This window comes from Cupressus sempervirens, chromosome 4 (assembly GCF_028749045.1).
Source record: "Cupressus sempervirens isolate cs-2001-9-10 chromosome 4, ASM2874904v1, whole genome shotgun sequence".
Taxonomy (NCBI): Eukaryota; Viridiplantae; Streptophyta; class Pinopsida; order Cupressales; family Cupressaceae; genus Cupressus; species Cupressus sempervirens.
Genome location: NC_143121.1, coordinates 297,210,202 through 297,233,344, shown reverse-complemented (window position 1 = coordinate 297,233,344; position 23,143 = coordinate 297,210,202). Strand labels below are relative to the sequence as shown.

Genomic DNA, 23,143 nt, shown 5'->3' with positions numbered 1-23,143 from the left:
GAGAAGTGGTAAGAAACACAGCAAGGTCAGTACGCAAAGGTTATTCATAACAAGAAGGAATTAATTTTGAAGAATATTTTTCCCCTATTGGTAGATTAGAAGCAGTAAGAATATTTTTGCCATTTGCAACTAACAAGAACTTTAAGGTTTATCACATGGGTGTTAAGTCAACATTTTTTAATGTACATCTTGAGGAAGAGGTTTACATTGGGCAACCCGATAAATTTCCCCTAACAGAAGACATAGATGTGGTTTGCAAATTGAAGAAAGCATTGTATTGTTTGAACCAAGCACCTAGAGCTTGGTGTGCAACCTTGGATAAGCATTTGCAAAATTTGGGATTTAAGAAAGGTAATACGGGCAGTAACATGTATTTAAGAAAGAGTGACGACGGCTTATTGTTTATAGTTGTATTTGTTGATGACATTATTTTTGGAGGAAATGATGAAGCCAGTAAGAAATTTTCTAAGGAAATGAAGAATGAATTTCAGATAAATATGATTTGAGAGATGAAATATTTCTTGGGATTAAAAATAAATTCAATTAAGGATGGCATTTTAATATCACATACTAAGTATCCTAACGATTTGTTGAAGAATTTTTGATTCGGGAACTGTAAGCCAATTGGGACAATATCGTCTTAAAATGGTTTTGCTTGCCTTTAAGAATTTTTAGCTCCGTCTTCATAGTACCCTCTTCAAACCATGGATATGTATGTGATCGATCTCCTTTTCCCTCCTTTCCTTCCTCTTTCAACTTTATACCTCTTGTATTTGTCACTTCTCTCTATGTCTTCTCGGGTGTGATCTCCAAAACCAAGTCAACTCAAGTTGACCTACTTCAGACTAGGTTGACCTAGGTCGACCTCATTCTCAGAGGTTTCAAGGATTGGGTCAGATTGTATTGATTTCCTAGCCAAAAACACATATATAAGGGGACTTGCAAATATATAAGGAGACTTGCAGGCTTCATTTTCATATCTCATCTACTCAATCTCAAGCATCTTATTCATTCAAGCACTCAAGCTTTTGCTCTCAAGTCCAAATTAATGCCCCTTTGCATTCAAAGAGTTCAAGTATTCAAGATTTTTAAGCATTTAAGCAAGCAAATTTCTAGCTGGCATTGAAGGAACCTTTGTGAGCATTTCCTCTTCAAGATCTAGCTTATTGTTCACCATCAAGGGAGGAGATCTACATTAAAGCATTCATTATTCTCTTCATTCACGCACTCTTACATCCATGGCACCGTGATGGGGTTATGGTAGATCTGTTGCAAAGAGTAGAGAAACCCTACATTCCTAATTCAAGATCTACATTACATTTCCATAAAAATATCCTTACAAACAAGGGTTTCACGCAAGCTAAGTCCTAACATTTATCTTGTGTTTCACGCAGGGTTTCACAATTAATTCCTTACCCTAGGGCTCTAAGAGTTTTACAACTAAAATACATCTTCCTCTACGTATTTCAAGGTGAGTATTTCAAATTTCATTTCCTTTCATATCTTAACACTATATTTCTATCTTAATTAGGCAAATTGTATTCACATAGCATCTAGATTTATAGTATTCAAGCAATTAGTTCAATTCCACATTCACATTATCCTATCAAGGGCCAAAGAGCACATTTTCTTGTATTGTGTTCCTCCTTATAATCTGAATTTAGTATTAGCTCCCTTCTTCTTTTGGATTCTAGCCCATCTAATTTGGATCATAAGTGAAATCATACTTGGAAATTCCCCTCTTTCCCTTATACACATATTTGAATGGCTTAGTGGACCCACGAATTGGGAGATCTGCAGTTCTATTAGAGTGTATTTGGTTTCCCACTAAACATTTTGGCGAACCAGACTTGTGCCACTTTCTTTTTAGAGTTAGATTGATTATTTTAGGTGTTTACCTTCTTTTTGGTGAACCCCTTTCTCTTTTACATTAAGTTAGAATTGGCTATCTTGTGTGCGGTTAGATCTCTCTTTTATACATTTTATTAGATTTGCATGGTCAAATATTATCAATGTTTCCTTTATAAGCATGAATGTTAACGGTATTTCTTTGCAGGAGTATCTTAAGCATTGCTAGAGCATGTGTAGATTGGTAACATGATTGAGATGTTGCATTCACGACTGTGTTTGCCATTGATGACAACATAATATGGTTTCTGTGAAGATTGACAGAGTAGAAAATAGAGATTGAAGTCATACGAACAATGTACGAAGGATCAAGTGAAGCGCAATTACGCACGTGTTCTACATTGTGTCCTAATGACGAGGTTAAGTGTGCATCAGGTAAGTCAAACGTATACAAAAGATATGTGTGATTTACAGAGAGAAATATACAAAAAGAGTATCTAAGAAGCAGTTTGTGATGAATGGATTCTATCTCCCAACAGAAATGGAATCGTGATATACGAAGTTAGACACTGACAAAGGACAGTTTGATGATGACATCAGTGAGGTGAAAGGTCTAGAGTCGCACATGTGAAAAGTTCTAAAGTCTGTGAGCCAACGATGTTGTCTAATTGTGAAATAATTAATTATCTTAATGTAGTCCTATTATAATTAATTGAGAACACCTCAAGGCTGACTCAAGGAATTATTTTGAGGACATGGTATAAAGGAAGGATATTGTCCTTGTTTGGAAGGAAGTGTGATGTTTCGATAAGTGCAAACAAAAGAAGACTATTTGGTATATGTGAGAAAGCAATCCAAGGGTTTATTGATTGTCAACTTGGTGATTTGGTATCGAGATCAAAAGAAAAAGTGCAATCCAATTGACAAGACAAAAGAAGAGGAAGTACAAGTACAGTTCATTTCTATAATTTAGCAAGGAATAATACAGAGATCATTTGGAGAGTGGGTTCATTGGTCTTGCCCTTGAAGTTGTTTGAATAGTGGGTTAATCTGTCTTCTACAACTCCTAACAGGGTTGGCACAACTCCTAACACGGTTGGAATCTCCTACTAGGGATTCAAAGTCTCCTAACAAGGACTGATATGTACTGAATGTTTTTATTGAATCCTCACAGGGTCCATCCTCTAAGAAGGAATTTTTTTTAAGTACATCATCTTGTGAGTACCATCCCAACCGAGGTTTTCCCTCTCATCAAGGGTTTCCCTAATTAACATATCTGGTGTTATTGTCCATGAGCATCTTGTTATGGTTGTTGACTATATTACTCATATGGTTAAGCATTAATAAGGTTGATAATTGTTTTAATAGTTGGATTAAGAAGGCCTATGGCTAAGTTGTTCCCACGTACTTTTAGGGATAGAGCCTTGCAATCATGTTGCTCTCTACCTAGTTTTTATATTGGTTCTTTTCAAACTCTTACTAATGCTTGCATTCAATAGTTTCAGAGTAATACTCGTCCAAAATTTTCTTTAATTTATTTAATGAATTGTTAGAAGAATGTTAAAGAGAAAGTTGTTGAATTTATTGGTAGATTTAAATATTTGTATACCCATATTTCTTATCCTGTGCCTAATCATGATATTGAACATATCTTTATTTCTAATTTACAAAAAGACATTAGGGATAAGATTCTCCTTACTGATTTTACCTCATTTTCACATCTATGTACAGTGCTTCACCATTACCACTTAGAAGTGAGTCAACTCGAGAGATCTACTCTAATTGCTCATCTTAACAATATAAAAATCAACTAGGTCATGATACTCAAAAGTTTTATGGTTTGAAGAACTCTATTTAGCACCTTATTAATTCTAAGGATATATTTGTTGATGCTCAAGTTAATAAAACAAACAAATATATTGCACTACCTAATTAGCATTTGCAAATTTACACTAATCATTTACCTTCTCACACAATGAATGTTATTCATCAACCTTGTTCTTCCAATCACCATATTGATTATGATGCGAAGACACAAGAAGCAAATAATGTGGTTAATCATGTTGAGTTAGCACCTTAACCTTCTATTTCTTCTCCACCTAAAACTAAACAGAAACCTATTATTAGCTTTAGTCAATTTCATATGTTTAACACACCTAATAGTCATCATTACATCACCACCAGAGTTGCTCATATTTCTTCTCGTGGTACATTGGTTGATCCTTCCCCTATTGTGAATGTTATCAACAAGAACACATTTTTAACAAAGGTTTTCATAGAGATCATTGTGATACTACTCTTGTGTGGATCCAAACTTGTAATGGTTTTCTCTATCGTCCTCAAGGTTCTATCACTTCCACTGATACTTTATTAGGAAAATCTGTTTTTACTAACCTTTTTGGTTTCCCTACTTCTGATCAATTTCAACTTAAGCTTGATATTCCTTGGCTTTCTTCCATGCAAGTCGTAGCTTCTCCTATTCACAAATTTCTTAAATTTCCTCATGATGGAAACAATATAATTATTAACCATTATTTTCATAAGCCATTGTGTCCTAGAGATTGTGCTAAGATTGATTTTTATTGGCCAGCTTGTGCTAAAAAATAACGTACTTGTCCTCATCATCTCTATAGAAACTATCAACAACATCAAGTAGCCAAGATCATGGAACTAAATCTTCCTAAGGGTTGTTCACTTGCACCTATCTTCCCTATTGTTCCTACTTCTGAACTTGTTCTTCCCTCTACATCTATCTAACATGTCGGTGTTCCTTCTTTGGATCTGTCATAGTTGATCCTAATCCTCCGACTATTTTTCATAAGACTACTCATAATCAACATGCTCATTAGTGATTTAGGAGCATCCTGTGTGTAAAAGCAATCTTGCATCACCCAAAAAAAAATTCTTTCGATTGTTTCAATAAGGGATGTCTTGATCCAGAGTTGATGTTTGTTGAGGTTTGCTACTTAGTAAGGCATTCATACGAGCTCAGAATATTCAAATTTTAGAGGAGAAGGTTCATTTTAGATCTATCAACTTGTCAGTGGAGATTCATGGCCAGATTATATGTATCTATGAAGTTATTAGAGATTTTCGATGTGTAATTTTGGTATAAAAACTCCAGGCTCAGTTTTCAAGGCTTTAGAGGCCTCGAATTAGCTACAAAAACTCGAGAGATGGGAGCTTGCATGGATCTGAGCTAAGGGTTTTGAAAACTACTTATAATAGAACAATTAGAGCAACGGTTTGAGAGTTATGGCCTTTCAAAGTTGGACTACTTGAAATTTCTAGAATAAATGTCAAAGGTGTATTTGGCCAACTCTATATGTATTGTTAAGGTCTGTTAGCCCTAAGTATTAAGTTTGAGTGTCTACAATCTTCTTGAGCGGCATAAAATTGCCTATTTAAGAAAAGCTCGAACATTGTCTGGGACATCTTTGGATGATGGTTCGCACCTTGCCTTGCAGATTACAACAATGAAGCCGCCCATGTCGGTTAGCATATTGTAATTGTGAATTTTATAATTCTGCATTTGCGACAATAATAAGCCCATATTTTGTTCTCGCAAATTGTTGTTATTTCTTTGTTTTTGATTAAGTAAAACAAGTTTTGAAGGGTACTTGAAATTTACAAATCAAAATATTTTTAATGTAACCTGAACTAAAGATATAACATAACAAAGGTGAAACATGTCACCTACCAAAATTAGGTGACCAGCGTGGCCTCACAGATATCACTATACACTTTTGTCACCAAAAATAGGTTTTGAAATGGGTCCCTGAAACCCCATGGATACAAAAGAAATAGACATTAAGTCCTGAACGATGTCAAACTGCAAAGAAACAAGAAGCCAAAAAGGCTAGGAGAGCCAAACAAAAAGGACGGCCTTAAAACAACAGGCGAGCAACAAGTTTTGAAAGGACAAACCAAATACCAAAACCAAGCCTCAAGATTTACCTTTCGGTCCCATCTTTTGAGAGCGTAACTTGACATATCAAATAAAGGATTGCAGGGCTTGATTTTTTTTCCTTTTATTGGTGTCCATCCATCCTCCACCTTCCCAGCAACCTTCTGCCACACAAGGTCATAAGCTCCACAATCAACCCTCAGCACCCTCACAGCATGAGAAGGAACATCTCCTCCACACGATTTTTGGACCACAGCAGAAGAAGGGGCAGCAACACCGTCCTAAGACAAAGTCGCAAGAGGGGCAGAATCAATAGTTACAACAACCAAAGAAGGGACTACTGCAACATTCTTGGTCACCGCCATAGGGACATCATTAGAAACATCAAAGACAGCAAAATAATCCTTCACCACAACAATATCTTCCTCAGAAGAAGCATCCAAACTATCCCCCATAGTGGAAACTTTCTAAACCGTGTAGTAATCATCTGAAACCCCCAACCACAAAGAAGGTGATTTCCTCGATCTAACCTTGTCAGAGGAGCATCTCGCAGCGAGACAATTGGTCTTATGGCATTTCCTGCATCTAAAGGGAATACCCTAATAATCAAAAAGTTGAATCCACGAGCCATTTGGAGAGGCCAACTTAATCATTTCAGGGAGCCCCTTGGAGACATCAATCTCCACAAGAATGCGAGCATACGTCGTTCGATGCACATTGGAAGACGTGGCATCAACCATCAAGAAGTCACCAACGGCCTCCCCCACAACCTCCAGGACTGAATCTAGCCATAAGTGAAGGGGAAGATTCGGCAACCTTACCCAAAGAGGAATCTTATTAAAAGATTCAGTCGATGGGTCAAAATCTGTATACCAAGGTTTAGCCATCAAGGGGAACCTCTCCTCCTAGGAGAAACCACGACACAGGATGGCCTTTCTATCTTCAACAATAGCAAATTTCATAATAAAAAACCCCCTATCCATAGGGTATATCTGAACTATATCTGAAATGATAGGCTCCCAATTTTTGGATATCCAAGCATGCAAACCTGACAAAGAGGGCCAAAATCCCCTAAAACGAAAAAATAGCAGCTGTAGAAGAGAATTCCTCCACATGTGGAAATTTCATCAAACTATTTCAGACTCTAGATGAATTAGAATCGAGTTACTTATAGCAACAGGCACAACATCACGGAGCCCCAACTTCACAGCTTGACCCCCGATACCTGCCTCATAAGCAGCCACATCAGCATACGAGATAGAGGATCTTCCCACGACCCCCCAAGGTAGAGCAGCATGAACCTCACTAGTAGGAGCCACAGGAGCAGAAGCCACACCTTAATCTACTGCAGAGGGATCGGCCACCACCTTAGAACAAACAACCCCATTGTCCACTTGAGAATGGGCGAGAGAAGCCGCAGGTTCAAACCCTACAAGAACACAGGTAGAAACAATGGTGAGAACGAGAGGAGCAGGAGACAGTATCACAAGACTGAAAAACATTGGGGGAAAGTCCAGTCCTATACTCCAGGCAACCAAAGCAAGTACTTGGCATAAAAGTCTCGTAAGGGAAACTGGCCTACAGCCCTTCTCCACTACAAAGGGGAGTCGATCCTGTGACCTCAAGGAAATAAACCTCAAGACACAGATCAACTCACCTACAAGTTGTGACTAAAACTTTGGGGGAAAAGTCTAGTCCTATACCCCAGGCCAACAAAGTAGGTACATGGCACGAAAGTCCCATAAGGGAAACTGGCCTATAGCCATTCTCCACTACGAAGGGGAGTCGATGACGATGGCAATGATGATGGTGATGATAATGGTCATAGTGACGATCATGATGATGATAATGGTCATAGTAATGATCATGATGATGATGGTGGTCATAGTGATGATCATGATGATGATGGCAATAATAATGATGTTCCTAATTATGAGATGGACAAAGAAGACGATCAATGACATGATCAATAGAAATGTATGAGGTATGATCAATAAAATGTAAGATTTATTAATATATTCATTGAGAATTTGTTTAAGTTGTTATAAGTTATCATGATTAATATATTTTGTGTTCAAGTGTTATGTCATTGTATAATTATTTCATTGTGTTGAATTCTAATAATAATAGCGTTGTTGATTTATGATACACATGTTGCAAATATGTGTTACGATGCTCAATTCTTAGTGTTGATTACTTATAATATATTTGTTGTGCATGATTGTCACCTTTTGTGCACGAATTAAAACATATAAATGATTATGATGTATGCAAATTGTTCATGTTATGTTCTATGTAATTTGTAGCATAAGTATTATGTAAAGTGTAACTAACTTAAGATAAATAATTTACATATGCAGGAAACTATACCCCTTTGACGAGGATCCTACACTGTGACATGGATCGAGAGGTATAAATTTATTACATGCTTGCTTTCTCTTTACCTCCAACATTAACTTTATGCCAACTTCATCAATACTAGCCTCATTTTATAGAAAATTATTTTGCTTCTTCAACTGTATCTCTCATTTGATGGGCTACAAGTACCACCAAATAGGTACCTGTCAAATTTGTCTTCCTCGAGTGAGGGAAATGCAAGAATAGAAGAGGATAGTGAGACATGTAGTAGGTCTACAAAAGAGAGACGAACTAGAGGTCAAAAGATTAGAAGAAAATTCAATAAACACATGCAATTTTTTCTTGCTCAAGGGGGTCATGTTCTTATGATGATGAGACAAAAGGCGACACCAAGATTCCCTTGAGGTACACACATCTTCAGAAAGAATGGGTACCGAAGGAATTACCTCCAATTAACACTGATTTTTGTTTTAACAAGGGGATATATCGCACAACTTCATCATCACTACATGGTTTAGGACTATTTTCCATGGATGGCATAAAGGTCAGCTATAACAAAGTTGTTGAATTAATGGAGTATGTAGGACCTTGTTAAAATTACAATAATTGGATGCAAATAGTTCAATATATAAAAAGTATGTGTAGGTATGCACTGTCAGCAAATTATCTACAATGGAAAGAAAATGATCAAAGTAAAAGACTTGTTGTGTACATTGATGGAAGGCCAAAAGCAACAGGGAACATTGCAAGTTTTATAAATAGTACGCATCCTGGGTCACCTAATAAGCAACTGAAATGCATTTTCGAGGCACATAAGGGATATCATATTTTTGTATGTGATTAAATCAATAAGTGCAAGGGAAGAGCTACAAATATATTACAATTTGAATCGCATAGATACAAAGAAAGTTACTATCATGGGACTTGTAACTACTATATATGTAATATTTGAACTATTTACATCCAATTAAGAACTCCAATATACAATATACCATTTTATTAATAAGTTTTTTTGCTAAGTTGACTATTTCTTTCATTATGATGATATTTTGATATTTATTCTTTGACAAAGGGCAACATGGATCCATCGGACGATAGAGGCAAAGATATTCCTCCCACCCCTTCTTCAGCGAAGGTAAAACTTTTGTATAAAATTAGTGTAATTGTAAGTTTACAAAATGTCATATTATTATGTTATTTTCCTTAAGGTTTTGGACTTGTTTTGATTTTTTAACTGGTATTTTTGTCACAATTTGAACTATAGAAGTTAAGAATTTTCCCTCACATGTTGAGCATAGGGTAAATATTTTTACTAATCTCACGATCACCTAAGTATAAAAGTAAAGAATTTTCGCTCACATGTTGAGCATAGGGTAGAATCAGAAGAGTAGCATAATTTTATGTGGAACTCATCAATTTCCTTAAAAAAGCATATTTGAAGTATTAAACTTTGCTTTGTGGGTAGATGAAAGTAAGATCAATTAGTGCAGACAATATAACATAATAAGTTCAATATGGCCTAATATGTGTTCTTGAGGTAGCTGGATCTCGCAAGGAAGTATGTCTTATTTGTTCTTGTTAAGGCTTTAGATTCATTTTCTCACATCCGACATAAATAACTTTTTTACGTGATTATTATGAGTTTATGATTCTTTTTTTATAACTCTATATTTTGTTAATATGTTTTAATTAAGCAACATTATTATGGATTATAATTTTAATATCAGAGTGACTATTCAGAGAAATACATTACTTTCATTTATGACCAAAAAGGATTTTGAACATTGTTAGCATAGATTGAACCTATTTATAGACATTAGGGAATGGTGTGGACAAAGACCTTGAATTAGGAGAATTATAGTTGAAGAAACTAGATAAGGTCAATTAGACCCTACACTCAATCAAGGAAAAAGTATGTTGTCATAGATTTAAGATAGGTGTATGTGAGCAGATGGAATTTTTTGAAGATAACGAACAAAGAAGGTGTGATCACTAGGTAAGACTACAATCAAAGTTTGGGATTGGAAGATGGACCTTGATAATAGAGATCTTGTGAGTATTGAGTATGGAGGATTGAGGGGTCTTTGTGTTCATACTAATAGTGAACCTAGACATCATCTTAGGAAACCATCTCCTTGGGACACCTCGCATTCTTTTATTGATTGAGGATAGGATTGCCACCTTAGAAAACAAATATATCATTTAAACTTGATAAATACCCCCTTAACTTGTTGATGAGAAATCATTAGTTACTCTATTTTTTATGTCTCATCCTTCCAAGTGCTTGATCTCTTGAAATTTCCTGATACTTTTCTCCTTAAAGTTTCATCTTTCCTTAGTCTTCTAAGCCATCCCAACAAATAGGTTTCAGCCCAACCTTCTTTCTAGTGCCACATCTCAATTGTCATGATGATGGAGGGTACACATGCTAGCAATGGTCTAATTTTCCAAGTTTCCCTCTTAGATGCCTAATCGTTTTCTTCATCTCTAGATGTCTTAGACATCTTCTCCATCCTTGATCACAAACTAAATCTCATCCTTAGCTTTGTATCATCTTCTTTTCGATTACTAGGGACACTTATGATCTTCTTGGCTTTGATATCCTTTGATCTTAGTCATGTGTTGGAATGGATAATCAAGCTTTGCAATAGTGGTTTAACAAGGTCGAGAACGAAGCACACTCGAACCAATAAGTAAAGATCCTCATACGGAATGATATTGTGGTTGGTGAAAATGCCCAGCTTATTGGTAAAGATTTCAATCAACTTTGAGTCATGATATTCCATAAATAAGTCATAATATCATATTATCATGGTAAATGTTCAGTCACATGCTTGATGAAAGCTAAAACCAATCAGACATACTCATTTCTTTGTTGTAATTTCCTTGCATGTAGTTGGTGGCACTTAATAAACAATTTCAATTCTTTAATATGTACTTTTCCTTTTGATTAGTTATGCTTATTTGTGTCTTGATAGTCCCAAATAATCTTATCTCATTCTATTGTCATTCCTAGACACAATATTAATCAGCCCAAGTTATGGTAGTCCTTGGTCGAGTAATAGTTATTTATTAATACAATTGATGTATGCTCATAGTGGAGTAGAAGACATAGTTAAACAATAATTTAAAAAATGATTGTGATCTATCTATGTTGATTTCTTTTCGAAATGAACTAATTGAGGCAAGTTACCTCTGTCATTACAAGCAGCATAAAAATTAGTTTAAAAATCATTATTAGGCATTGAAGCAAGGATGCATTTATTTTTTATACATATTTAAGTTGGTCATTGTACCTTGGAACCAAAAACAAAAATAGAAATTGCATTTACATAGGTAATGAAGTCTTAAGGTAGTGATGTCCTTATCTTAAGGTTGAATCACAATTACAATCCAATTCATCCTATACCATGTCAATATGCCTTAAGCATTAGATTCATGCATGTTAGGGTGTATTTGATAAGAGTCATTGTTTGTATCTTGCAACCTTTATTTCAATTGATTCATAGGAAAAAAAGTACCATCTAGTCTATATGAGTTACAATCCTAATTCTAGGATAGACCTTCACCAAGCTTTTGTAGCTCCAAAAGTTTTCCTCGCAAGTGGTTGTCTAAATTGTTCATCACTTATGGAAGTGTTTTTGGCTTTAGCAACCTAAAAGGATACTAGTTTACATAACTTCCATGAATGAATTAGTGAATTCCTATACTTATCCCACAAGGAAACACAAATTTGACTTTTAAATCAGTCATCACATTGATGCAAGGAGATATGGAAGCTAATTGTCTAATGTTTGAAAAAAATTATGGAAATTGTTCCAAGGATGAATTATCTACACACAAGCATTAGTCTTGTCAGCATCGTCCTTGAAATATTCATTAACTACAATATTGGGAACCAATTTTAGACCATGATGTCCACATCTTTTTGAATGCTAAAGGATTTTTCATAGTAAATTTCAAAACTGCTAAAAAAAGGAGGACTATTTTGTGTGATAACAGTTTTTCATGGCAGGACAGATATCCACTTATGGCCAAACCGTGCCATATGCATTTCGATCCGCTTACAAAATCCTCTAACAAGGTGCCTATCTGGGTCCCGCTTTTGAGTCTCTCGATGCATCTCTGGCAAGATTATGCTTACGAAGCTATTGGGGATGTTATCGGTGATTTTTATATGTGGACTCAAACATTTTGGATATTCTCCATTCTACGTGTGCATGAATTCTTGTAGAGATGGATATTTCAAAAGGCCTTCTAGAGAAGATTTGTATGGAATCCTAGGGGGGTTCTTGGACCCAAATGTTGGATTACGAAGGTATTCATTTTCGTTGTAGAAAATGTCATATGACAAGTCACATTGCTACTTGTTGTGCTATTGTGAAGACCAAATCAAGAAGACCACCTCCTTGGTGGTTAGGGGCTTCTTTTGAGCACTATACGGTGGTTAAGTCCATGGATGCGCCTCTAGATCCTGTGGATGACTCTCCCCTTGCAGATGATCATCCTACTCACGATCATTTGGTGCCAATGGTAGCAAAGGAAGTCCGGACTTCTGGTCAGTACCCTGTTCCCTCTCCTGCCTCTGCCCCTGTATCAGATGCTCCTCCTGGTCCTGTTGGGGGCCAGCCGTCTACAAGCTCTCCTAGGGAGAATGTTGTTGCTTTTGATTCCCCTCGGTTCTACTATTTAGTTACTTCTAGGGATTGGATTGTTGAGGCAGCAAAGGTAGAGGATGATTGGATCACGGTAAAAAGAAAGAAAGCTACGCCCTCTGCTCCTCATTTAGAAATGAACCTCTAGTCATGTAAGGGAGGCTCTAAATCAAAGGGCAAATCATGAGCTCCTTTCTAGTGACTGGTTTTTTTGGAGGTTGATCTCTCAGTTGTTTTTAGCCTTCTAGCTAGGTGTTTGGTTTTGGCTGGTGATAGGCTTTTTTGTCACCATGGTTAACCTTTGTTTGGGGGGTGACCGGTTCCTCTTTTGTCTACTGTACTTTTGCAAATGTGCTTATTGAAAATCTTTAGACTTGTACAAGGTTTCAGGCACCCTTCAAAACCTATTTTACTTAATCAAAAACACTATGCTCAAGGTTTCTTAACCACTTTTGTAAAAATTCAGTAAATTTGCATCATAACTCATGACCCAATGCAATATTAGGTTCAAAGGAAGACTCGTTGATTTTCAATTCCAAATTGATTTCAAGTTGCATTTAATCCATTTTCTTATATAGAAATGCTCAATAACAATAGAAAAATGTGACTAAGAAAAGTATATTCAAGGAAATTCAAACAAAACTTATCTTCGCATTCAATAAACTATTTGGGTCTGTTTGGTTCCTGGAAGATGACAGGAATTGGCTTTTTCAAAACCCAGATTTGAAAATTTGTGCATTTGTTTTAAAATTTGCAAAATGGAATTAGCATACGGGACATCCAATTTTGCCTCAAAACCAGATTTTCCAACTCCCTAAAAAAAGTAGGAATTGAAAATCAAAACTTGGTTTTGTTTTTTAAGGAGTGTAAAAACAATAGATTGGACTACTTTTGAAATTTACCTTCAACTCCAAGCTTATGCATAAAAATGTGTCTTCACATGCATCTTCCGAGTGAAACAAACACTTTCAGTAAAATCCCAAAAATCGGAAAGAAGATATACAAAACCTTGATTTGGCTAAACCAAGGTTTGTAGAAAGCCAAGTTTTTTAAATTCCACAAACCAAACAAACCCTTAGTTACAAAATTGATGGAGTTCAAAATCCAATCTTTCTCTCTGATACCTATTACAATTACTTTATGCATTCAACTGATATAAATATGCATGACTGCCCGTCAACCCTACAGGAACCAAAGGGCTAGTAAGGGGTATTGTAGATGTATTGATACAATTCTAGCTATCACAATCCAATTTTTTTTAATCTACTATTTGGTAGTTCTTCGAGTATAAGATTTAAATTTCTACATGCTTTGAGTTAAATGGTCTTGTATATGAGTACAACTTGGAGGCCCTAGCACAAGTGCTATGATTGTTTTTTAAATGTTTTCTTATTTGCAAAGACCCTAGCGTTTGTGAAGGAGAGGACCAAGCAAGATATGCAAAATCAAAAGGAAATGTCCAGTAAGAATTGGTATTTCTAGTTCAAAATTGAACAATATTTCCTCTCTTCTTATTTTTTAATTAGCAGAGAATTAGAGATGAAGTTGACTAAACTTTAGGTTCAATTCACACTTGAAATTGCACGTGAGATTGAAGATTGTACAAGTATAATGTTTGTGAGAAACACAAACAAAGAAAGCTTCATTTCCTTCACTATCTTGTCCTTCTTGAATTTAATGGAGAGATAGTGAATTGTTAACTTCAAATTCTACATGTTGTCATTAGGATGGAACTATCCAAACAATTGTTGTTTGTAAAATTTTCAAGGTGATTAGTAAATTGTTTGGACAATTATGATATTTCTTTGCTAATTTCATTAACCATATTGTCTTTATCATTTATAATATTTGTGACCATTTAAAGTGATTCCTCTGATATATTTTGATCTTTCTAATATTTTATGGATCAGAATAGCCACAATAGGAAGGTATTATTTTACTGAAATATTGAGTCTTTTATTGTTTCTTATACTAAGGATCCATTATCAAAATATATATATAATATAGGGAACTTGTCAAAGTTTGGACATCCTCTACTATATCATCATTGAAAACCTAATGGGCTTTCGTCAATATGTTGACATTGTATCGTAGATCTTTGGACGGGGACTATCATCGATGACATGGCATCCTAGTTGGAAAAACTATTATTTTCATCGAAGTTTTGGCATAAAAAGGTAGATTTTCAACAATGTTGACGTAGATGGTTGTCGAATCAAATCATTTTGTATGCCTCCTTCTGGCAAAGTTGGGCTATTTTTCGACGACATTCTTCATCGGTAAATGAGGTCAAATAGGTTGGTCAAAATTTCAATGAAAAAGTAGTGATGAAGGATTTGGTCGAAAGTTCAACCAACCCACACCGATAATTGGGTCCAAATTTACTAGTGTTTGATTGCTTTTGAAGATCTTGTGGCTTCGTTTAGCTGAAGAGGATAATGTAATCGTCCTTATGTATACATTCTTTTATTTGTATCTCTTCTCTTCCCTATGTTGTTGTATGTTATGTCGTGTTTGTGCTATTGTTTGTACCAATGGTTTTGTATAGCCTTCTTGGTTACTTATGATATGGTAGCACCAACTCTTTTTGGTCTCCATGTTATTGGCCCAAAAAGACTTCTTTTTAGCTCTTCTGTGTCTTTTCTACATTGTGCATACTTCTAACTCCTTTGGGGAATGATGATAGTCTCATACTTGATATAATATTATATATTAGCATATGATCTTACTAACCCCAAAGTTAGTAGATCTCTTTTGTGTTTTTTCTTGTTATGTGCTTATTTCCCTTGATATGTTTCTCTTCTTGGGGGCATGTCATGGTGGAAACGTTATTCAGTGGATGCATGTACGCTTTCGTTAAAGCCATTGCTCCCATTAAGGTGTCTGCAATACCTTTAACGTGGGAGCATACACTTCGCTCATCCTTTGTCCATGGAATACAAATACGGATTTCGTGTATGACTTAGAATACTTCACCCTTTAGTGCTTGGTATTATTTCTCGAGTATACCCAAATCTGTGCATTATTATTTCATGTCTATCCTCTCTCTCGCTTTTTCTTTTAGTTTCTAGGAATTTTTCCTCGAGGCTTGGTCTCTTTTGTTTTTAGATCTCTCTCTAAACTATTTACAGTTTGGGACGCTCGATCATTGTTTTGACCCTTCTTTTGACTACTAACAGTCTGGGAAGCTTGGTCTTGTTTTGATCCCCTAAGGAAACACAAATCCTTATGCCTGGGTCACTTTTCAATCCTTATTTTTGTGACATGGAAGTTCCCTTGAAGTTCAATCCCTCGATGGATTGTAATGCTTACCCCTAGCTGACTTTTCATGTTGTATTATCGGAGTCTTTTAGGCCATTTTTATGATTATGTTTTATGATTAGCGGCACTTGGTTACCAGATTTGATTAGATGTATTTCATATTCAATTGATATATGTGTTGAGTTACTTAGTTATTTCAAGTGTTCATGATTATTTCGATGATGATATATGTATGTTCATTTAGTGACTTTTAGTTATTTCACGATGTTAGTTAGAGGAATGATTTATATGCAGTTTCTATGGATACTTACCCCATACTTGCATGTGTATGGTGAACTTGTATGTTTTACTTTACGTGTGACATTTCTGATCTGGTTGAGGGAGGGAGTCGTAGTCACCTACTAGTCGGGATCTACACGATGCACCACTCCCTGCCATTCTTTGTTTAGTTTAGATTAAATGCGTATGTACATACTTGGATTTTATGCAGATTGTAGGTACCAGGCATCGACTTCCCTGAATTGCCAAGATGAGTATGCCTTATCGCATTATCTCAATGGTATAAGTGCGGAGATAATTCTTGAGTCCAAATCCTAACCTTAAGCCAATTGTCCTAGAAAGTAGGACAAGTATCTAAGTTGTTTGCTCGTCTGAATTCATCAAGTGATGTGAATTCGTGATTTTGACCCTAGAGTTTGATTATGTTATTTGTCTTCAGTTGAGTTGTTGTATTTAGTCTTATGGGTCTGTTGTGATTTTTAGTTATAATTAAATCAAATTAAAAGATAATTTAATGGAAATAGTATAAAGAAAATTCAATATTTAATTATATTTGATTAATAGATAAATTAATTAAATAAAAGAATTAAATTTAAAGAATTAATTAAAATTTAAATTTTGGAGTAATTATATTTATTTAATTTAATAATTGTTATTTAAGAGTTTCATTTTAATAATAAACTCTAAATAATTTAAATTAATAAATATTTGATATAAAACATCTCGTAATTTAATAAGAGAGAAAAAGTAATTGATTAATGAAGATTATTTTTATTAAATTGCAAAAGTTGGTGTGTGAAAATTAAAATATAATAAAGTAACTAAGGAAAAGGGGTTTTCCCGTGATTGTACAATCGAAAACGTGAACCCTTATTGTAATCAAAAATTCTATAAACTGTAATACTTGGAAAGAAGAATTGAAACCTTGTTTGTATACTAAACTCTTATGTTTGAAGAAAATCTAACGAACTATGAAAACAAATGTTTAAAAGACCCTGATTAGATGTGTGTGGTTTCACATTTGGGGTTTTATGTTTAAAAGATTTTTAATGATTTGTTGAGAGTTGAGGCTCGTGTGGACTCGAGAACATTAGCAAACCTGTGACTTGAAAATGAAATGGAAACTTGAAAACCTATAGTGAAAATTGAACTTATGTGTTTTCAAAAACCTAATTAATTATGAAAGCAACATTGTTTGGCACTTTATGTGATGTTTGGTTTACTGATGTTGTGGTTCAAGTTTGACTTAGTACTTTAACCGATCAGGATGTTTACCAAAGGTTTGAGGGTTTTGTTCTATGATGATGTTACGTATACGATGTTTTATACCTAGCCATGGTGATGTGTCACGTGTTTCTATGATGAGTTTGTTCAGATGTTTGTGGTGCTTACCAATTTTCTTGTGTAGAACTGAGGTGAATAATGTGTCTTTCCTGATATAAACTTTGATTCTTCAATTAGTTATCTTCTGATGCTTTCCAGTTGCTTGCATAGGACTGGGGTGATTGTTGTGTTTTATCTTTTGGTGCTTTCCAATTGCTTGTATAGGATTGAGGTGGTTGTTATGATTTCTTTAGATGTTTTCTCGTTGCTTGTAAAGCACTGAGGTGAATATTGTGTTTTATCTATAGGTTCTTTCCAATCGCTTGTAAAGGGTTGAGGTGAAAACTGTGCTTTTATGATTTGTACTTTTATGAGCCTAGTGTAGGTAATCTATGTGTACGTTGGGAAGTGGCTTGCAATGGAGGTCAGAGCCTAGAGTGGTTGCCTAGGTAACCCATTATAACTTGTTTTAATAAGTGATAACATTTCATTAAATGGGTTTTTAAATGAATTAATAAGAATCATTGTTTTTCCTCGCCCATGCCTCAAGTGTTAGTACAGACTAGGATGGGAGTAGAGAGGATGCTTGGTTGCAACTTTGCTTCGTTAATATGCTTTGCTTGTACGAAAGGATACTGGTGCCACATAGAGACACTAGGGGGCCGCAATCCAAAGAGGCTACCAGGGTAACCTTAGAGTTGGCTCCTGCGATGGCACTTGCCCACTTACATAGTAGATTTCCTATGTGTCTTTCGTTCCTCTGGTTTTAGATGTCATTTATGTCTTAGTACCTTTGAGATAGATTGCTTTTAGGATTTCCTTGACCTAGATGTTGGATTTGACTTTCTGGATTGATACCTGTATGGGACTTGAGATTATCTCCTCAGCACAATGGGAGTGGGCCATTTAGGTGACCACGAGGTCGGGTGGTAGTGCTTTTAACTTTTACCATTGAGATCCAACAGTGCGATCTCATTGCTAGAGTTCCATGTTTTGTATTACCTTTCATTTTGATTTTGTGTACTACGATGGATGGTTATACTCAATTGTATTTGATTTCATAGATCTTACGAGATGATGTGATCTATTTTATGATGTATATTCTTTCAGCCTTTCATACCCTGTAACTTGTACAGTGGATGATTGTGCATTCTGATTATTGCCAAGTGGCATCCTGTAATTGTATATTATTTAAATGGATTCATACTTGCAGTTATACTTTGATGTGGATTTGTTATATATTGGATTTAGTATTAATTAAACTTAAATGTGATTCAACGTCATGGGACCCTTAAGAGATGTAATATTTTTATGTGTTGCTTATGTATGTGTGTATGTTATTGCTTCCGCTATATTATATCTATTGTTGTTAGGTTATTATCTTTCAAAAAAAAAGTTTGGCAAACTTAGTAAAACTTAGACTAACATGCCACACACATTTGCTAGACCATTTGATTTATCTTCGATGGGTTAACTAGCATGCCACACACACTTGTTAGACTATTCAACGACATCCCCTTTTCTTTTGCAGAGACCTTTCCCCCTTTTACTTTTTCTTGAGTGGTTCATAATAAGGCACACAAACCTTATTAGGAGAGTAACTACGCCCCTTTTTTGTAGCGCATGTCTCTATTATTATGATTCTAGATGTGACAAAGACCCAAGTCTATTAGGGGCTTGATGATTTCTTTTCCTCCTAAATCATGAAAAAAAATTCTCTTGATCTACTTTACCGTGAGTTTAGGGGTGAACTGTACCATCTTAAAATGGACGCACTTGCCTTTTAAGACCTTTTAACTCCCTCTTCATAATACCCTCTTCAAACTATGGATATGCATGTGCTCAATCTCCTTTTCCCTCTTTTTCTTCCTCTTTCACCCTTATCTCTTTAGTATTTGCCCCTTCTCACTGTGGCTTCTCAGAAATGATCTTTAGGACCATGTTGACTTAGGTCAACCCATTTTGGACTAGGTCGACCTAGTCTCCAGAGGTTTTAGGGCTCAGGGCTTGAAAGTCCCTAGGGGTTTAATTAGTTCTTTATTTTCATATCTCATCTCATCAATCTCAAACATCTCATTCATTCAAGCACTCAAGCTTTTTCTTTTAAGTCCAAATTTATGCCCTTTTGCATTCAATGAGTTCAAGTATTCAAGATTTTCAAGCATTTAAGCAAGGAGATTTCTATCTAGCCTTGAAGGATCCTTTGTGAGCATTTCCTCTTCAAGATCTAGCTTATTGTTCGCCATCAAGGGAGGAGATCTACATTGAAACATTATTTATCTTCTTCATTGACACATTTTTACATCCATGGCACCATGATGGGATTAAGGTAGATCCATTGTAAAGAGTGGAGATACCCTACATTCCTAATTTAAGATTTGCATTACATTTACATACAAAATCCTTACAAATAAGGGTTTCAAGCAAGGTGAATCCTAACATTTATTTTGCCTTTTAGTCATCTACATTTACATTTCTCAATTATGATTAATTCCTTAACCTAGGACTTGACCAAGGCAAGCACTCATCAAACCCCAACCCAAAACCTTTCTTTTCTACGTTGATTTGTAGGTTATCAACGAAAAGATTACTAATCTAAAACCTATTTTTTAGGAGCTTTCTAGAGAAGTCAGTTTTAGTTCGTTGGACTACGTCAACCTAGTTGTAGGACGTCTTCCCAAGTGGACATAGTCCTTCAATCTTCATTTTCAAGGGTATTTCTGGGTTTTATTCCTTTCGTTGTTTCATTCCAAGATCTACAAAAAAAAAATCAAATACAATTCAAATATGCTAGTTTTGGAGCTAAAATACATCTTCCTCTACGTATTTCAAGGTGAGTCTTTCATTTTTTATTTCCTTTCTTATCTTTACCAAATATTTATATATTAATTAGGCTAATTGTTTTCATATGGCATCTAGATTTACATTATTCAAGCAATTAGTTCAATTCCACAATCACATTATCCTATCAAGGGCCAAAGAGTACATTTCCTTGTATTATATTCCTCTTTGTAATCTGAACTTAGTATTAGCTCCCTTCTTCCTTTAGGCCCTGTTTGGCTGTGACAAATATTGAATGTTGCATTCATCTATACTAAAATAAGCTCTCTTCTACTATTCATGCATTCTTAAAATAAGTTCTAGAATATCATTTGGACCTGTTTGGTTGACCTGCAAGAGGAGTTGAAATATGCATATTCTATGTTTGGTTGCAACAATTGAAATAGGATTTGGAATAAGTTTTATTTTAAAATTTTAATGTTTAAATTATTACTTTTAGTTTCGTAATATTTTAAATAAACAAGATTTTTTATTTATAAAAACTCATTTTTTATTAATTTTTTAAAAAGCCAAATTATTTTAATTAGCCTTTTTTTTTAAACAAAATTGACTTTATAAGTAAAAGATATACCACAACCTTTGAAATTCATCAAAATTCAAAGGACATTGTATTGTATATTATAAATTTAATTCTAAATTTTAAAAATTATTTTAATGAGTATAAGATCAAAACTAAAATTATTTTATTTTTAAATATATTAAAGAGAATAAAAAATACAAATAAGTCAAGATCATTAATATGATATTTAAATAATCTTTCAACATATTTTTAATAAAGATAATTTTATGAAAGTTTTAAAAAGATATCAAATATGATATTAATCTTTTTTATCATTTAAAAAAATAAACACATTAAATGTTAAATAATGTTGATAGTCCAAAAATACGTTTGAGTGACAAAATACAATCAAACGGCAAAGTCACGGACCCGACAACCCATCAAACTGGGTTTATTCAAAACTGGAATAAGAATAAGCTATTCTTATTCCATCTTTTTTTAGGAATTCTGCTATGCTCATTTTGGGGTCAAATTAGGATAGGCAAATTCTAATTTCAATTTTGTATGTTGCAAACAAACATCAAATTGGCAAATGCGAGTATTTAGATTTTCCTATTCTCGTCCAATTCCTACAACCAAACGGGGCCTTAGGTTCTACCTTCTCTAATTTGGATCATAAGCAGAATCATACTTGGAAATTCCCCTATTTCCCTCACACATATTTAAATGGCTTGGTGGACCCAAGAATTGGTAGATCTATAATCCTATTAAAGTGTCTCCCATCTTCCCTAAACAGGAACACCTATGGTTACATGATGCAAATTGTCTAGTAAGGATGAATCCCCTAGTGCAAAACAAACAAGGTATAGAACTATGATAAGAGGATTGCAACATTTGACACATACAACACCTAATATCTCTAATGAAGTAGTGATTGTAGTAACATTGCAAGCAAGATCCTAAAGAGACAGGTGGTATACAAAGATACAAATTGGACAAGAAACGTAGATGACAGAAAGAGCACCAGTGGTGGAGCATTCTTCTTGGGAGGAAGATTTGTTTCATGGCTAACTAATAAAGAAAATTGTACATCACAATCTACAGTAGAAGTAGAATATGTAGTAGCAACAAATAATTATAATCAGATTATTTGGATGAAGCAGATGTAATAAGCAATCAATATATAGTTTACTGGGCCTATTATTATTCATTATGACAACACAAGCACAATTAATATGTCAAAGAATCTAGTGTTATATTCAAAGACAAAGCATATTGCAATAAAGTATCATTTCTTGAGAGAGAAGGTAAGAGAGAAAGAAACCAAACTGGAGTTTGTTAGCACAAAGGAGCAAATAGCAATTATTTTCACAAAATCTTTGCTTATAGATACATTTGAGTACTTGCAAGGTATGCTAGGGGTTATGCCCCAACCCTTTTTAGAGTAATTGATGCAAGATTGCATCAGTCCAATATGATCAGAGCATTATCTTTTATTTGGATTGGAAACTTCATGCTTCTCCTATGGGGGAGTATTTGTATTTAAGATGAATCATTGAGGACTCTTCGTAAAGGTATTCAAACATTGTCTTTGGACACTTGTACCACATCAAGTGAATTTTCAAGTTGCAGTGTTTTCAGTTTGTTTTAGAAATTATTATTGTTGGCATCATGACACCTTTGTCATTAATGTCAATGGGGGAGTATTACTTGAAAAACACCTTTTTTCAAGCTCATGGGTAAGAGATTCTCATGAGAGAGATATTCATTGTTGATCAATGAGGGAGATTAGAACAGGACAAACTCTTTACAACTTGTCTATAGGAAGATGTTAGTTTACATTCATGAGCAGCATGAATGGGAGAGTAAAGGGAGATGACGGAGAAATGTATTTTAGTATTCATGGTACTTTGATGTTTTTCATCATATGTTGCCATCACTACCAAATGGGGGGATTGTTGGCATGAATGCTTATGGGAGATTGTATGGAATATTTTCGAGATGATGGGTGCTAACGTGTTGCATTTACAACTTGTTTTGACATTGATGTCAACATATCAGCCCGCTGATGAGTATTGTCAGAGTTCCATAGGAAGAATTGTTTTGTGCAATTAGAGGGTTGATAATTATGTTAAGTAGAGCTATATAAGAATTCAGGAATGTGTTCTAATA

At 34.8% G+C, this 23,143-nt stretch overlaps 1 protein-coding gene across 3 annotated transcripts in view; it reads right to left on the bottom strand.

The window, feature by feature from the left end:
- Nucleotides 1-23,143, bottom strand: part of LOC149561182 (BTB/POZ domain-containing protein At1g01640-like) — a 103,142-nt gene that overhangs the window by 71,884 nt on the left and 8,115 nt on the right. The window lies entirely within an intron of this gene.